Below are 17,201 nucleotides of genomic sequence, written 5' to 3'. Positions count from 1 at the left end.
TTCCGACCACATCCACAAATTCCCGGGGAACAGTCAAGGGGCCTATGCCCCTAATTGCCAGCGAGCACAGGGACGTCGGGGCCCAGGGAACTCTGCGACTGGGAACCCGGCACTGGGAGAAGTTCTCCGGGACAGGGACAGAGGACCGGGTGGGGTAAAGGAAAGCCGGGAATGGGAAGCAGGCAGGACTACGGACTCCTCTCAGCACCCCGAGCTGAGTGTGTCAGGGACAGACAGCTATCCCGCTGGTACCGAGAAGTCCCCGAATCCCCGGACCAGACAAAAGACTGGCCCGGAGGCCAGGTCCCTAAACCTGTTCTGCAATCCTCTTCGCCTTCCCTAAATGGCTCTCCCACTACACCCTTCAGAGTTCTGGACTCACCCGTTCACGCTGGAGTTTCAGCAGGTCCTGGGTAGAAGCCGCCCACCTCTGACAACCATAGAGACGAAGAGCCAAGAGGCCGGCCTCACCCTCCACCTCACACCCTCACGTGACTCTCCTAGTCGCTGGGCCTGTCGGGATTTTAGCTAAACGAACGGGGCGGAGAGACTTAGGAGAAGAGGGGAGGGGTGGGGCAACTAGCCACGCCCCTAACTCGGCCTCGCCCCGTCCCTCTTTAGGCGGGAAAGCGCGAGGCTTCCCAGAAGCCCTCAGGCGCTTCTTCTGCTTTTCCGCGGCTGTAGGCGCAGAGGTGTAGTGTGTTGGGCTCGGCCCCCTCGGCTTGGTATCAGTTTTAGTGTTGACTAAGCAAAAATCCGTGAGTGAAAAGAAAACTGGACCATAGTAAGGTGGGGAATTGTTTCGAACTGCCTTTCAGTTTAAACTTCTAGTAAAATTTCTCCATTTCATAATCTTTTTCTTTTTTTGACCAAAACTCATGTTGGATTTTTTGAATTTTATTTTTTTATTACGTACGTGTTTGCAGTACATAATGATCACATTCCACGTGGGGAGTTGGTACATATACATACACATCTTTTTTTTCATCCCTTTCCCCTCCCCTCTGTCTCTTGGTTGCCTTCCCTTTTGCGCAAGATTTAGCTCCCAGTTTCCTATTATCTATCTTTGACTTTGTGCTTTATTTATATTTTGGGTTTCTCATATAAGAGGAAGCCCCATTTCATAATTTTGAAGCAGTTTTGGATTTAGAAACCCTCTCACCACTTCCCTTACTATTGCAAAATTTATCCCCTTAAGCTACTAATAACATTTTTCACTCAGGAAAGTGTTTCTGTGAGAAGTGAGGATGAGGATGAATTCTCCTGCTACAGAAATAAAATGAAAATATGGTCATAACAGAATTTTAAAATAAAAGTTAAACAGTTACTCTGTTTAACAGCTGTAGAGAAAGAAACTTGAGCTGGGCTTGGTGGCTTGTGCCTGTAATCTCAGCCCTGGGCTGGGAAGGCTGAAGCAGGAAGATCTCTTGAGGCCAGGGGTTCAAGGCCAGCCTGGGGAGCAGTGACACACCATTCTAAAAATAAAACTTTAAGGGCTGGGGATTTAGCACAGTGGTTCTGCCACCTGCCTTGCAAGGGCAAGGTCCCGAGTTTGATCCCTGATACCCAAAAAAGCAAAAGCAAAAAAAAAGCTTCTGCACTAAAAATAAAATTTTAAAGCAACTGTCACTGGTGTTAAATTGTGAAGTAAGCAAAATATTTTCTCCATTTCTTCTGAAATGATTCTTCCCAGAGACCTAAGAAGAGCAGATGTTTTATCATGTTCATGGCACTCTGCTAGCACTTTACATACAATCCAATGTTGGTTTACAACCAGCTTGTGGAATGGATACAAATTGTTCCTTTACAGGTGAGGAAATAGGCTAAGTCCCCTATGTAATGCAGTAAATGCTGGAGCCTGGCACTCCTGATCCAAAGCAGTGTGCTTCAATCTATTGTCTTCTGAATCTACCTGCTTCGAAGTTAGGAATCTTTACTGATTTGTAGCTATCAAGATGTACCTTTTCTGAGACTCTGCTCTCTCTGAAGTGAGAAGTCTGGTATGAAAATTTTTTTTCTCTATATATTAATAGAAATTTAGCATGTTATCCTTGACAGCATTCCACTAACTCTGATGATGGGAATTTCAAGTTGTGTCATAAATTACTATAGAATACTTTGGAGGCTCATGGAGCCTCAAGTAGTAACTAAGTTAACTTTCTCAGAATGAGGAAAAAAGAAAGTTAAATCAATATATAAATATTGAACAAAAATCAACTTTTAAGAATTGGTAAAATTTATTCTTGATTTTAGGCCAAAATTGTCTATATAAAACTAAATAGCCAGCTGGGTGTGGTGGCGCAAGCCTATAACCCCAGCGCTCAGGAAGCTGAAGGAGAAGGATTTCCTTTAAGGACAGCCTGGGATTCATAGGGAGTTCAGGGCCAGCTTGAACTACATAGTGAGACCCTGGCTCAAAAAACAAACAAACAAATTAAAAACTAAATAACCAATTGAGCTAATTACTAAATACATGTAAAAATATAGTCACTAGTTATTCAATCTTTTGGTCTCAGGACCACTTCACACTCTTAAAAATTATTAAGGACTCCAAAGAACTTTTATAGGTTTCTATCAGTATTTACCATATTGAAAATTAAAATTTAAAATTGCTAATGTTTACTTAGTAATTTAAAAATAATAATAACCCATTATATTTTTTATGAAAAATAACTTTTAAAAAAGAGTAGCACCAAGGATAGAGGCACATGCCTGTAAAGCCAGCACTCTGGGAGGCTGAGGCAGGAAGATTGTAAATTCCAGCCCAGCCTGGGCAATTTAGTGACCTAGTGAGACCTCTTCTCAAAATAAAAAATAAAAAGGGGTTGGGGTTGTAGTTCACTTCAAAGTCCCTGGGTTCAATCCCCAGGGCCACAAAGAGAGGAGGAGGGCTCGGTTTTACACTCTTGCAAATTTCTTCAATATCTGGCTTAATAGAAGGAAACTGATTATCTTTTCTGAATTAAATGTTTCACACAGTAGATAGTCTCTACAAACTACTGTACAGTCATGAAGAAAATGAAGTGATAAAAGTAAATACAAGCTTACTATTAAGAAAATAGTCTTGGGGGCCAGGGATTTAGCTCAGTGGTTTCGCCGCCTGCTGCGCAAGCGCAAGGACCTGAGTTCGATCACCAGTACCAAAAAAAAAAGAAAACAGTCTTGACCCTATAGATCACCGGAAAAGCTTTCAGGAACCCCAGGAGTCCTCTAACCACATTTTGAGAACCACTGTTTTGACCTCAGGACCTTGCGCTTTTGAGGCAGGCAGCGGAAACACTGAGCTAAATCCCCGGCGCGAACCACTATTTTTTTAAGCCATACAAATGTTAGATGCTATTGTAATTTTTTTCTTTGCTGTTATAATTTTTGTCTAGTCATTGTGATATCAAGTAGAACATTTGGTGGAAAGCTAATCTATAGACTAGACCAATCTCATAAATCTGAATATTCTTTTTTCAAGAGCATAGAGAAAGCTAGCAGAATTCAGGATCATAACCGAACACCGGGCCAGGGATTTAGCTCAGTGGTGCCGCTGCTTGCCTTGAAAGTGCAAGGTCCTGAGTTCGATTCCTAGTACCAAAAAAAAAAAATCACAAGACATAACCAAATACAGCTACATTCCATACTAGTTTGTTTGTTTTTGTTTTTGGTACTGGGGATCAAACTCGGGTCCTTGTGTTTTCGAGCCAGGTGGTGGAATCACTGAGCTAAATCCCCGTCCCAACATTCCATACTAGAAATCAGTCCATTAATCCAATATTGTCTTTCAGATTTCTGTGCAAGGTGATTTTCTATCATGTGAATGTATAATATCACTAACCAGGGTTTATGTCCCCTATCCAAACTAATGTATACAAACTAATGTATACAAACTCCTCTCATGACCAGTAAAATTTGAAGTCAAAATTCTTTTCACTAGCATACATTGAATACCTACTGTACACAAGTCTCATAAAAAGTGGTGGACTTGCAAAAATGTATAAGCTCAGTTCCGGCCCTTGGGTAGCTTATATACAGCCTTCCTTCAGTATCCATGGGAGGATGCTCTCAGGACCTCTTGTGCACCAAAATCTGCAGATACTCAAGTTCCTTATATTAAATAGCATAGCATTTGCATATGATATGTGACTATACCCCGGTATATGTTAAATCATCTCTATAATACTCAATACAATCTAAAAGCTATGTGAATAGTTACTGTACTGTATTGTTTAGGCAGTGGTGGTCAACCTATGGCACGCATATTATTTGTTTTTCTTGTAGGACAAAGGATGTTAATGTATGAATTGTTTCTAAACTAAAACCTCAGTATTCCAGTTTAATTGCAGTGTTGGTACTTTGTGATAAATAAGTGGGTTTTGGGTGGTCATGTGGGCAATCATCACCTTCACTAGTTTAGGGAATAATGGAAAGAAAAATAGTCTGCAGAAGTTGAGGGCAGTCACAATATTTTTAATACTTGGTTGGTTGAATCTGCAGATTCAGAACCCACAGATATAGAGGACCAACTGCCTCTAATAAGACTCCCACTTAAGTAAAAATATACTGTATCTTTTTTCTGGGTGTGATGGCACACACCTGTAATCCCAGCAGTATGGAGGCTGAGGCAGGAGGTTTGCCATGAGTTTGAAGCCAGCCTGGACTATACAGTGTGACCCTGTCTCAAAAAGAGAAAGAAAGAAGAAAGAAAGAAAGAGAGAGAGAGAGAGAGAGGGAAAGAAAGAAAGGGAGAGAGAGAGAAAGAAAGAAGGAAGGAAGGAAAGAGAGAAGAAAGAAACTTTAAAAAATATAGATAGATAGATAGATAGATAGATAGATAGATAGATAGATAGATAGATGTTTTTGCCAAGTCCAATAGTTCCCAAACCAGTTTGATAATCAAATGCCTCAGAATTATCTGGGAATATTTTAAAAATACAAATTACTGAATCCTGAATCATATGATACTGTACACTGTTTCAGTGAACCAGAATGGTGTTCAGGAACCTGAATTATAAAAGTCCCAGGTGATTCCCATGCAATGATGGGATTGAGAATGAATACTAAATACCATGTGTGAGACAAAGAAATGGAATAGGTCTTTATCCCCAGTTCCATCACATAGAATATCATCTCTATTTATTTTACATTCAGTATTTCAAAGGTGTATTGTGTTAAACCATCTGTTATCGAGACAGCATTTTATTTCATTCAGTTAAGATAGAAATTGTTATTCTTATTTCAAATATTTTCTAGTTCATCTACCTTTATCACATACATAAAAATGATGTGAGGAGTTACCACAGCATTCTCCAACACATTACACCTGTAAAAAGAAAAATCTCTTTTGTGACTCATATCTGACTTCAAAAAAATGTAATTTCATAAAGCTAAGATTCTATTTCTTTGAAATGAATTAAAAAAAAAAAAGATGAGGGAAATATTTGGGGCCAGGGATTTAGCTCAGTGGTGCCGCCACCTGCCTCGCAAGCACAAGGTCCCGAGTTCGATCCCCGGTACCACAAAAAAAAAAAAAAAGAAATGAATTCAATGCAATATCCTATATTTTATTATATTTATCTTCAGGGTTCTGTAGATTATATTCCTTCAAAACCTATGCAGTCTTTCATCACAAATTCCTTTTTTTTTCCCACAGTGCTAGAGATTGAACCCAGAGCTTTGTGCATACTAGGTGAGTGCTAGACCACTGAGCTACATCCCCCGCCCACAAATTTTTTTTTTCTTTTAAATTTTTATTCTTATTACCACATGCTTGCAGTACATAATGAATGCATTCCTCATGGGGAGTTGGTACATGTGCATCTTAATTCTTTTTACATTCACTTCTCTCCTCCCTCCATCTCTTAGTTCTTTCCCACTTGCAAAAGACCTATGTCCTTGTTTTCTATTATCTGTCTTTTATTTTGCTCTTTATTTATACTTTCGGTTTCTCATCTAAGAGAAACCATGTGATATTTAAGCATGTGTGTCTGATTTATTTCACTTAACATTATGGTCTCAGGGCCGGGGATTTAGCTCAGTGGTTCCAGCGCCTGCCTCGCAAGTGCAAGGTCCTGAGTTCGCTCCCCAATGCCAAAAAAAACACAAAACATTATGGTCTCAAGGTGCATCCATCTTCCTACAAATGATTCAAATTTATCCTTCTTTACAGCAGAGCCCAGACTATAAATTTCTTTTGAGAATATATTATACTATAGTAGCTAACTAGCTAATATATTATACTATAGTAGCTAACTTAGCTGTTGCGGTGAATGTTCTTTCCTAATAATTGTGGCCAGAATTAATTATATTCACTTAAATAAGAAAAAATAATTTTTAAAGCTTAAATATCTTCTTTCTTTTTACCACAAAGAGAAACGGGGGCTAAATCAGCTATAAACATGATGGTTTATACAAATTTAAATATATTCATTTTATGATTGAAGCTTATTTCAAAATTAAAGAATCTCCATCCAGATTTTTGTTTATAATCATGTCACCACCAAAAGGAACCACAGCTTTTTGGAGAACTGGCTGATTTCAGGGCTAGGGCAGAATGGTACAAGGTGACCTGGAACATCTTATTGTGGCCAAAAGTAAGACTGTGCTCATCCTTGTCAAAAGGAGCCAGCTTGAAGGTCTTCTCATTGGCCAAATCTGGTATAAATATTCTTCAGCGGATTATAATTCACTGCTACTCTAGCAATACAACGTTTTTGCCATTTGTAAATTCTGCTGCTTTTCTTCTTTCTTTTTTTAACAGTGATAAAATATACCTTTATTTACTTTTTTGAGTCAGAGGGTAGTAAAAACAATTATTGTTAAAGTAGGTAGGAGGCAAACAGGTGCTTTAGAAATCCAGTTACCTTTGAATTTATTTAAACTAAGAGGAAAAGGTCATAATGTTTTCATGCAATACATACTTGGTTCTTTAAATAACAATTGTGACAAACAGCAGAAAGAATTAAGGACTGATAGGGCTGGGGATTTAGCTCAGTGGTTCTGCTGCCTAACTTGCAAGCACAAGGTCCCAAGTTCAATCCCCAGTACCAAAAAAAAACAAACCACAAATTGCTGGGCCTACTCTCCTTTTGCCGGGTATTTAGCTCAGTGGTTCCGCTGCCTGCCTCGAAAGCCCAAGGACCCAAATTCGATCCCTGGTACCAAAAAAAGAAACGACTGATACACTTGTGATCCATACAAAACACCAACATTTTGGGTTGTACATAATTAAAGAAATACCTCACTTTCAAAATACTGTAATAGCCAATACATAGAGGCATGCTTTAGGTGGGCATAGGAATGCAGTTTAGAAAAGAAAAAAAAAATCACACCGGAACTATACAATTTCTTTAAAATCACTGAGCAAGAAAAGCAAAATTGAACTTTCATACTGATTTTACACAACTTCTATACAGTACCTTGACTTAAATCCAAGAGCAAAAGTTAAGACTCTCCTCCTCTATTTTTGGTAAGCAACTGTATGGTAAACTTAGATGACTTTTCCCCCTGGATTTTACCTGGGAGTGGCCTGTTTTATATTTTGCTTAAAAGAGGGCAGGTTTGGCACTTGTATACTGATGTCACCAATGTTAATATTCCTTGGTATCTCAGGAAGATTCATATTTTTTACAGCTGATACAGCATGGGCTGGAGCTCCTGCTAAGCCAGCCTCAGATTTCTCCAGTTTATTTTGTGCATCAATTTGTGTAACAATTTCATTCATGTTGGTCTCCAATACCATCCCTCCCATCACCATTTCCGCAAGAATATTGTGAACCTTGTCTACATGGAAAATTAAATCCAGTTCACAGACATTTTCAAAACATTTGTCTAATGTTTCCACAAACACTTGAATTAAATCTAAAATGCCAAGTTCACTTTCTGAAGAACCCACACAGAAGACAAAATATAGTGTTGCATAATGTCTATAAATCAGTTTGTTGTCAGATCCTCCAATTAATAATCCTCCTTCTAGGAAATTACAAACATTTTCATCTCTCTTAGATACCAAATGGAAAGTCTCCCTGATGATTTGTTGTTGTGTATCTTCACTGTAGGGCTGGTAGAACTTGGAGAGCCACGGCTTGCCGTGGTTGTTGAAAATGAGGATCGCCTTGATCATGGCTGGGCCGGGCCAACTTGGTGGGCGCTGGGGCCGGGTCAGGGGCGGCACGCGAGCCTCGCCTAGGGATCTAGCCAGCGGCCCTTCCCACCCGCCCCCTCCCGCAAGCACCCCACCCGCCCCCTCCCGGAAGCACGCGCCCGCGCCCACGAGCAGCCTGCTTTTCTTCTTATTGGCAGTGTTTAATCAACTAAAATTACAAAAGGTAAGAAGCAGCTGACTGTGAAAGTGGAAATAAAATAGGTAAAAACAAAAGGTTAATGAACATCCTTGCCCATTTTAAAATGAAGTACAAGAGAGAAACTGGGGAACCCTTAACCCTTAATTGTTTTTCTTTATAAAAACAGTTTAAACTTTATGTATATGTATACATAGGTCTTTTTTTTTTTTGGTACTAGGGATCGAACTCGGGTCCTTGCGTTTGAGCAGCGGGTGGTGAAACCACTGAGCTAAATCCCCGGCCCCAGAGGTCTTTTTAGTTGGAAATAATTCTGTCCAACATAGTTGTTTCTTTTTGACAGGTTAATTTATGTTTATTTTATGAAAGCTGTGCATATGTACTTTTATATGTACTTTAAAAGTTAAATAATTCAACTAGTAAAAATTTTGTTCATCATTATTTAGTACATTCATTATGTAACACATTCACATGGTTTAAAATTGAAAAAGTACAAGATATAAACATTTCCCTTCCGCTTTTGTCCCTGAGACACCCAAATCTACTCACACATACGCACTTTGAATATCTTTTCATATAACTATGTAAAAAGCTTTTTTCATTTTTTATATTGGTACCTACTATTCCATTGTGTATATATGCCTTTATTTAATCAGTCACCTGATTTATGAAATCAGACAATTAGGTGGTTTCCAGTTCTTGCTCCTACAAATAACCTATGGTGAATAATCTTGAAGATACATCACTTTGCCTTTGTGTGAGTCTGTGGAGTAAACCCCTAGAAGTGGAATTGTGAGGTCAAAGGTGTCACAGATAGCTTTCTCTAGGAAGCAGATTTTGTGATAGAAATGTTGAGTTCAGTATGTTTTTTAGAGAGTTCCCTTGGGTCCAACGGCTGTAGAAAGGAGGAAGAGGAAGAGGAATTAGGCAGAGGCTGAAGTTGACCTGTAGTGCACCCGTACAGCCTCATGAACCCCACAGGGAAGGTGTGGAGCTGAAATGACTCATCAGAGTTGTCCTGTGCTGGGTGAATGTGGCAAGGCCTTTATATCAGTCGTACGATGTAGGCTGCCCTGGAAAAACATGTCCAGTGAAGCCACTCTTTGCAGCTGACGGGCTGACATTTGAAGATTGCCTGCAGTGGGGCAACAAGACCTGTCTGAAAAGAATATCTATATTTTTTTCATTTTAATAGAGTTCACCAAGTTGGCATACCAATTTACACTCTACAAGCAGTGTATGAAAATGTCTGCCCATTGCCCTCCCAACATAATGTGTTATCAAACTTCTGTGTATTTGCCAGTCTGATTAGTGAAATGTGACATCTCAGTCTAGTTTGATTTTCCTTTACAATTTTTTTTTCTGGGCATGGTGGTGCATGCAGAGGCAGGAGGATCACTGTGAGTTTAAGGTCAGACTGGGGTATGTAGTGTTTTCAAGCCCAGCCTCAACTATATAGCAAGACCTTGTGTGCTCCCGCTCAAAAAACAATCAATTGATCAATAATTTTTTTTTCATTTTGAGGGACGTTTAGTTTCTTTTTATATGTTTAAGACCCATTTGTCTTTTTCTCTGAATTGTCTATTATTTATATGCTTTGTACATTTTCCTATTGAATTGAATTTTTAAAAAGTGATAGGTGGGAACTCTTTGTTGGGTAAATTAGCCAAACTTTCGTCACATAACTTTCCAACATAGCCATATGATCATACTTTGTTAAATTAACATTTTGTGTTTACATGGCTATGACTGTGTAAATGTTATTCACAAAAGAGTAACATAGACTACTATAGTTACCTTTTCCTTGGGTTAATAATTGGCTCTTGACTTTTTTTTTTCTTTTTTGCTTAGTTCTTTTCCTGTGTTTATCACAAATTCTTCCTCCAATTCTTCAACAGTTGTACCACAATATTCTCTTCTAGCAACATCTCTTGCCTGAATTATTGGAATAATTGCTTCTTTACTAGGCAAGACAATGGCCTCCTTATTATCCCCCCCCTTTCTACCATTGTCTGCCTATAGTTTATTCTCAAATGACAGCAAGTGATCCGTTTAAAATGTAACCCAGTGATTTCCTCCCAACAATGACTCAATTCTTTTTAGAGTAACAGTGAGTTACTCTATGGGGCCCTGCCAGATCTAACATATCCACCCACCCTGTACCTCTCTGACCTCACTACCTACTGCTTCTCCTCGCCATCTCTCACATTCTCTACCCTCACTGGCAGTTCTCTCCACCTGGAAAATCTTCTGCCACAGAGCCACATGCCTAATTCCCAGAGTTCCTTTATGTCTTGGCTGAGATGTCACAATGAGGTCTACACATCTACACTGACTACCCTATTGAAAATTGTAATACGTACTTTTTACTCTTTGCACACCTAGAACAATTTCAATCCTCTTTCCCTTAATTTACTTTTTCTTTTTTTCTTCCCCTTTATTGCCTTCTAATACATTACACAATTTATTATCTTCCTCTGTCAAAATGAAGAGTCTGTGAAAGTAGCTTCACATGTGTGGCTCAAACAGGTACTCAATAAATATTTATTGTGAATGAATATCCTTTCTCTTAAAATGTCTGCACTCATCAGAAAAGTTTCCAACTTTTATCCCACTCAGAACCCCTATCTTTTTGTCCCAATCCCTGCCATTTGTTTTCTTGGCCTGTTATTTGCTCTCATCATGACCTGGCCCTCATTATCAATTGGGGAATTCCTTTCACCTTCCTCCTATGGATCTCTTAGTACCTGAACTCTTTGCCTTGTTTTTGCTTTTTCCCTTGTTTTTCAATGAACATTTATTTTTTATTATTCTTTCCTTTTGGTAGTAGCCTCTTAAGGAAGAATGCAAAGTTTTTGAGCTCTCATACATCTGGAATTTTCTTTAGGCCAGCTGTATGCTTAATTGATAGTATGACTTGGTATAGAAGTCTAATTAGCAATCCTTTTGCTTGAGGAATTTTAAGATATTGCATTACTATCTTCTAGCTTCTAGTGTTGGTCTCATATGTGATGTAATTTTGATTCTTGATCTTTTGTGTGTTGTTTGTTTGTTTTCTCTGAAAGTTCTTAGGGTCTTCTCCATTTTCCCCCCAGTACATGTGCTATGTTGCCAGCCTTTTTCTTGCTTAATGTGATGGCCCCTCAATGGGTCCTCAGGGAGGGGACTTATATCCTTTGGTTCTAGGAAACCAGTTTATTTCTATAGTAACTTTCACCTGGTTGTTTGCGCTTTCTAGAATTTCTTCATATGTGGCACCTCTTCAAAAAGCACTCAGCAGGTTTCTGTCCCAAGTGTTATTTATTAGGCATAATTTACACAATAATACCCAAAAAGAATGAAAAGAAACAACACATGGGGCTGGAGATGTAGCTCAGTGGTAGAACACTTGCTTAGCATGTGTGAATCCCTGGATTTGATCCCCAGCAACACAAAAAAGAAGGAAACAGCATGTTCTAGGATTTAATAACACATACAAATTTTTCATCAAGCAGCCAAAAGAGAGAAGGAGTCACAAAATTTAAAAAACAGGCAAAATGAGTAGGCTGTCACTTTCTAAGAAAAGCTGAACTAAAGGGGTTTGTGAGAACAAATTGGTGTCATTTCTCAGTTTAAGGATCATCAGTTACTCTGCAACTTATACTAGTGCCCAGCACATTGTGGGAACTTGGTAAATTAATTGAAAGAATGAATCTCCTTCACAAATATTTTCCTTAAATATATTAATTAGATAATAGAATGCAAACACTGCGTGCACTCACAAACACGCACACGCACACACACACACACACACACACACCAAGTAGCATTCTTTAGAAAGTCCTGGGCCAGGGGTTTAGCTCAGTGGTTCAGGTGCCTGCCTTGCACGCACAAGGTCCCAAGTTTCATCCCCAGTACCAAAAAAAATAAAGAAAATCCCTTATCTTTATCACTTAAACTAAAGATCTATCTAATATTTATATTTTCATCATGCTTGTTTCCCTGTTAACCTGGACTCACAAATAACAATCACTCTAGGAAAAAGGGAACTATTTTACTACAATACAGAGAATAATTTTTTATATTGCAACATTTAAATATCATTTTAACGTTGTAGACGATATAATGTAGGTAAAGTTTTTTGATTGGATGTTGTACAAGGCAAGGGGTTTGAAATATTAAAGAAAATTTAAAATGGAGGCCTCGTTTGGATATACCTATAATCTAACTCCCTATGTCAGAAACTTAAAATGTCCTGATTTCCCAAAAAATGTCAGCTCTAAACATAAATGAAACTTAGACTTTTTTGTGTCAGCATGATTTGATAAAATTGAACCAGTCAACTACAAATAAGCTTATATAGCTCTACTTACTCTAAGAAGAATGTATACTTATAATAGCCAATCACAATAAAGAGCCATGTAATTCCACATTTATGTTTAAACTGTACTATAACTGCTGTGAGCTAAATTTCTTAACATGTACAGTTTGAATTCACTGAACCTTTGTTTTATACAGGATAGTTCATGAACTTTTCTTTTATGCAGGATAAAAATTTTAATATGATTTTTTTTTTTTTACAGTTAGGGAGTCAGAAAATGAAACCTCAAAAGACTTCCTGAAGGGCTGGAGATTTAGCTCAGTGGTTCCAGCGCCTTCCTTGCAAGTGCAAGGTCCTAAGTTCGATCCCCGGTACCGAAAGAAAAAAAAAAAAAAAAGACTTCCTGAGCCCTGACACCAGTATGTAACTAACTATGCATGGATTCCATTGTGCTAACTGCTTTCTCCTGGACCACTGGGTTCTGGATATGCCTATCTTGGATTCAAGCTCTCTGTATCTCTCTCTCTCTCTCTCTCTCTCTCTCTCTCTCTCTGTCTCCCTCTCTCTGTCTCTCTCTCTCTCTCTCTCTCTCTCTATATATATATAGGCTGGGGTTGATTACAGGGCCTTACATATGGCAGGCAAATGCTCTACCACTGAGCCACACACCCCCAACCTACCAAGCTCTGCTGTTTTTGCATTTCAAGCTTTCTGACTTTATGATGCATGCCATTGATTTTTGGTGAAGCTTTTTGGTAAGTTTACCTTATATTTATAAAGGGAAGAAATCTGATTCCCTGGGTTTTTGGATAGCAGTAGAATCAATGAGCCTCTTGTCATGGTTTAGATATAAAATGTTCTTGAGAAGCCTCATATGTTCAGAGGTGGGGCTTTTGGTAGGTGATTGGATTATGGTAGTGCTGAACTCATTGGTGGATTCATCTATTAATGAGTTCATTCCTGAATGTGCTATTAAGAGATAGGGTCTTCTTGGAGATAGTGGGTCACTGAGGGCCTGACCTGGAAAGCTGAATTCCTATTTCCAGTTCCTCTCTTCTCACTCTTCTTTCTGACCACTATGGGTTGAGAAGTTTTCCTCTGCCCTGCCTCCTTCCATGATGTTTCTGCCTTGGAGCCAGCCAACCATGGGCTGAACCCTTTGAAACCATAACCCAAACTATACCTCGTCTACTTGTGTAGGTCAGGTATTTTGTCCCAGTGACAGGAAACTGACTAATAATATAAAAGACATTTTCCCTATCTCCCTCAAAAACCCATGTGTCCTATATGTATACCCACTATAGATCAGGATCTTATGCTTTTTTGAAAACATAGATGAATACTACAAAGGATAATCTGGAATCATGGAGGCCACTGTGAAAAACCTTCAACTTAGAACAGTTCAATTTAGAATATCCTGAACCTCTCAGAAACAATCTACTATGTTCTGTGGAATATAGGACTTTCCAAAAGATAGAATAACTCAAAATAACTTCTCCAAAGGAATCTTTACACACATTAATAAAAAATTAAAGTCTAAAAGTCAGACTACTAACTCCTTGTCTCCTCTGTACCCTCTGCTACCTGATTATTCTGAATCCACTAACTTTTTTTTTTTTTTTTGGTATCAGAGATCGAACTCGGGACATTGCGCTTTCGAGGGAGGTACTGGAACCACTGAGCTAAATCCCCGGCTCTCCACTAACTCTTTTAATCGCTCTCCTTTCCTACCTAAGCTTCCTCAATGCCAGCTTCCCCTAAAAATTACTCCTTCAAATGAACTTCAAATCTTGCAATGCCTGTCACAGCTGAATTTAAACCTAGGATCTGATCCATTATAAGGACTTTGCTGACCCTACAAAGGACCAAACCAGGTTTACAGGAAAATTTAAATCATTATAAGGACCTATGACTCAGGAATTCCTGATTTATATCAGTTTGTTCATATGCTAGTGGACACAGGGAATGCTTAGGAATAGCTAGAAAAAAACTCAATGAGATAATCCAAGTAGAGACCCTGAAGATCTTACTAAATGTGTATCCAAAGAAGGGGTGTGAAGGACTAGAGAAATGTTCCACCCATTATAAGCTACACTGAAGTATTCCCCATAAATAGACTGGGCCTAATCTAATCTTTAAACCAAAAGGAATGAATCCATTGTGGGCTATTATATCTGCCTAAAAGTTTTCAAACAACATTGGCCTTAAAGGCCAAGATGATAAAGTGGCTTTATCAGGCCACTTTGTTAATGGACTGCACAGAAAAATAAATGACTTACTAAAGAATGAGTGCTAACTCCCTGAATGCACTACAGGATCTTACAGAACATTTTGAAAGGACATTAGACCAAAAAGGAAAGTATCAAGCAAACAAATTAAGGGCCTTAAAATTACAACAGTTGCAGAGACCTCACCCTAACTGAGAAATGTAGGGGCAGGAGATATAGCTCAGTGGTAGAATGGTTACTTAGCATTGCAAGGCCCTGGTTTTGATTCCCAGCACTGAAGAGAGAGGGAGAAATGAGCAGGGGTGGGGGAGAGAAAAAGACCTACTTCCGATTTTACCCTCATTGATAGAGACACCTAATATTATTTGTAAAAGAAGGGGCATAGGAAAAGACTCTTCCTTGCTAACTATGAAGTAATTGACAATTCTTAGTGTTGGTGGCTCTGCAGAATTTCTTGGTGAACAGTGATATAAGCACACCCATATTTAGAGCAGCACAGTTTGTAATAGCTAAAGCTTGGAAATAGCCCAAGTGCCCATCAACTGGAGACTGGATAAAGAAGATGTGGTTTTTTAATAAAATGGAGTACTACTCAGCCATAAAGAATGAGAAACTAGAGACATTTATAACTAAATGGATGCACATTGAGGCCATACTCTTAAGTGAAATAAATAGGACACACGTGTAAATACGAATAGTTTCTCTGGTGTGAGAAACTGAAAGTGTAAATAAGGATTAAAATGAATAATTGATAATGTGAAATAGGAAGAAAAGCCCCAAAGGGGTAGAGGAAGTGGGAGGGGTAGGGGAAAGGAAAGAAGTGAAAGGAAAAAAGATGAGAAAAGGAAAAAATGGAAACAAAGTCTTTGTAAAGAGGGAGGGGTGGAGGAGTTGAAGGGAGGGCAGGGGAATGGGGAAAAAATAAGAACCAAGATACATCATGTAAAGGTACAAGTTCCCAATGATAAATGTAAATGTATTGTATACCTAAAATGTACCAATAAAAGAATTTAAGAAAAAAAATTTTGGTGAGCTACTGCCTATAATTCCTTTAAATCAATAAGAACAAACCAAATTTAAAATCAGTGAAGAAATTTGTACTATGTTGATGAATCCCAGAGTAACTCTACATTATAATCCACTGTAATGTATCAAGAACTTCCTCAGAATAAGAAAAATATCCTTCTGGTGGAAGTTTTAAGGCAAGTTCAAAGTATTCCTTTATTGGAATCCATTACTCTTACCATTGGCCCTTCTTTCAAAAATCTTGGAGCCTAGGGGCTGGGGGATTTAGCTCAGTGGTTGCGCCGCCTGCTGCGCAAGCGCAAGGACCCAAGTTCGATCCCCGGAACCAAAAAAAAAAAAAAAATCATGCAGACTAAACCAGGCATGGTGGCACACGCCTGTAATACCAGCAGTTGGGAGGCTGAGACAGGAGAATTCCCATGAGTTTGAGGCCGGCCTGGGCTACATAGTCAGATCAGAACCAGCCTAAACTACAAAGCAAGACCTTGTCTCCAAAAAAAAAAAAAAAAAAAAAAAATCATGTAGCCTATTATGTGATTCTGCCCCTTGTAAGTCTACTAGGCAGAAATCTGCTGTCTATACTTGGGGATCAAAAAATTTTCTTTAGAAATAAATTGAGATAGATTTCAGATCCATCAGACACTGAAACATTTTGTGTCCCCCAGGGACAAATTGGTTGCTGATAGCCTACAGGCACCTTCTTCCGTAGGTGTAAGAAAAATTAAAAGCATTAAACTAATTAAAATTTAACTTGACCCTTCTAAGCTATTTCCTAAATTCAGTATCAGCTAAAACCTGAAGCAATACAAGGAATCACTCTACTCCTAGAAGACCTAATAGATCAAGAACTAATTATTCCATGCATTAGTCTCTGTAACACTATCTTAACTATTAAAAAAAAATGGATGGAGACAGAGGTTTGTCTTGGACTTCAGAGCTATAATTAAGCATTTCAAGCATACCAAATCCAAACCCTACTAGCAAGGGAATCAGTTGAATCTGAGTGGTTCACAGTAGTGTACTCGTGTTCCACTTTGTTTAGGGCAATAGGGTCAATAGGGCCATTATTTGTTTGCTTTTACTTAAAAAAAAAATCAACAGGGCCAGGGATTTAGCTCAGTGGTTTCACTGCCTGCTGCACAAATGCAAGGACCGGAGTTCGATCCCCGGTACCAAAAAAAAAAAAAAAAAAAAAAAAAAAAAATCAACAGTATATTTGAAGAGTAATGCCTGAGGGAAACACAGTTCTTGAAAGTTATACATCAAGATCTTAAAACCCTGCAATTTCCCAGAAATTCTATCTTGATTCAGTATGTAGATGATTTGTTCCTGTGTTCTTCATCTAAAGAAGATTCAAAACTC

The 17,201-nt window shown here is 38.7% G+C and overlaps 1 protein-coding gene, 1 long non-coding RNA gene and 1 pseudogene across 10 annotated transcripts in view; all 3 read right to left on the bottom strand.

Moving 5' to 3' along the window:
* The window catches only part of Micu1 (mitochondrial calcium uptake 1), a 202,000-nt gene extending 201,434 nt beyond the window's left edge, over positions 1–566 (bottom strand). For 4 of the 9 annotated variants that reach the window (XM_087185434.1, XM_021259599.2, XM_004846249.3 and 1 more), the window contains exon 1: positions 383–565. The gene's annotated coding sequence lies outside the window, so the exon portion shown is untranslated. Of the gene's footprint in view, positions 1–382 lie in introns of all 9 variants that reach the window. The other 5 variants (XM_087185432.1, XM_021259601.2, XM_087185435.1 and 2 more) reach the window with 4 other exon arrangements.
* Positions 567–7,483: 6,917 nt separating this feature from the next.
* LOC101724182 (AP-3 complex subunit sigma-1 pseudogene) lies at positions 7,484–8,160 on the bottom strand (annotated as a pseudogene).
* A 655-nt stretch (positions 8,161–8,815) lies between these two features.
* On the bottom strand, positions 8,816–10,695 carry LOC110349534 (uncharacterized). Its single transcript, XR_002395554.2, has 3 exons — positions 10,458–10,695; positions 10,083–10,220; positions 8,816–9,420 (listed from the first exon to the last, which is right to left on the bottom strand). It is a non-coding gene; the product is annotated as an uncharacterized LOC110349534 (long non-coding RNA).
* Positions 10,696–17,201: the final 6,506 nt, after the last annotated feature.

The sequence above is a fragment of the Heterocephalus glaber genome, unplaced genomic scaffold, assembly GCF_053883595.1.
Source record: "Heterocephalus glaber isolate CG9 unplaced genomic scaffold, H.glaber_assembly_v1.0 deba00001497, whole genome shotgun sequence".
Classification (NCBI taxonomy): Eukaryota; Metazoa; Chordata; class Mammalia; order Rodentia; family Bathyergidae; genus Heterocephalus; species Heterocephalus glaber.
The sequence above is the reverse complement of the archived record's forward strand: the minus strand, read 5'-3'. Positions and strand labels throughout refer to the sequence as shown.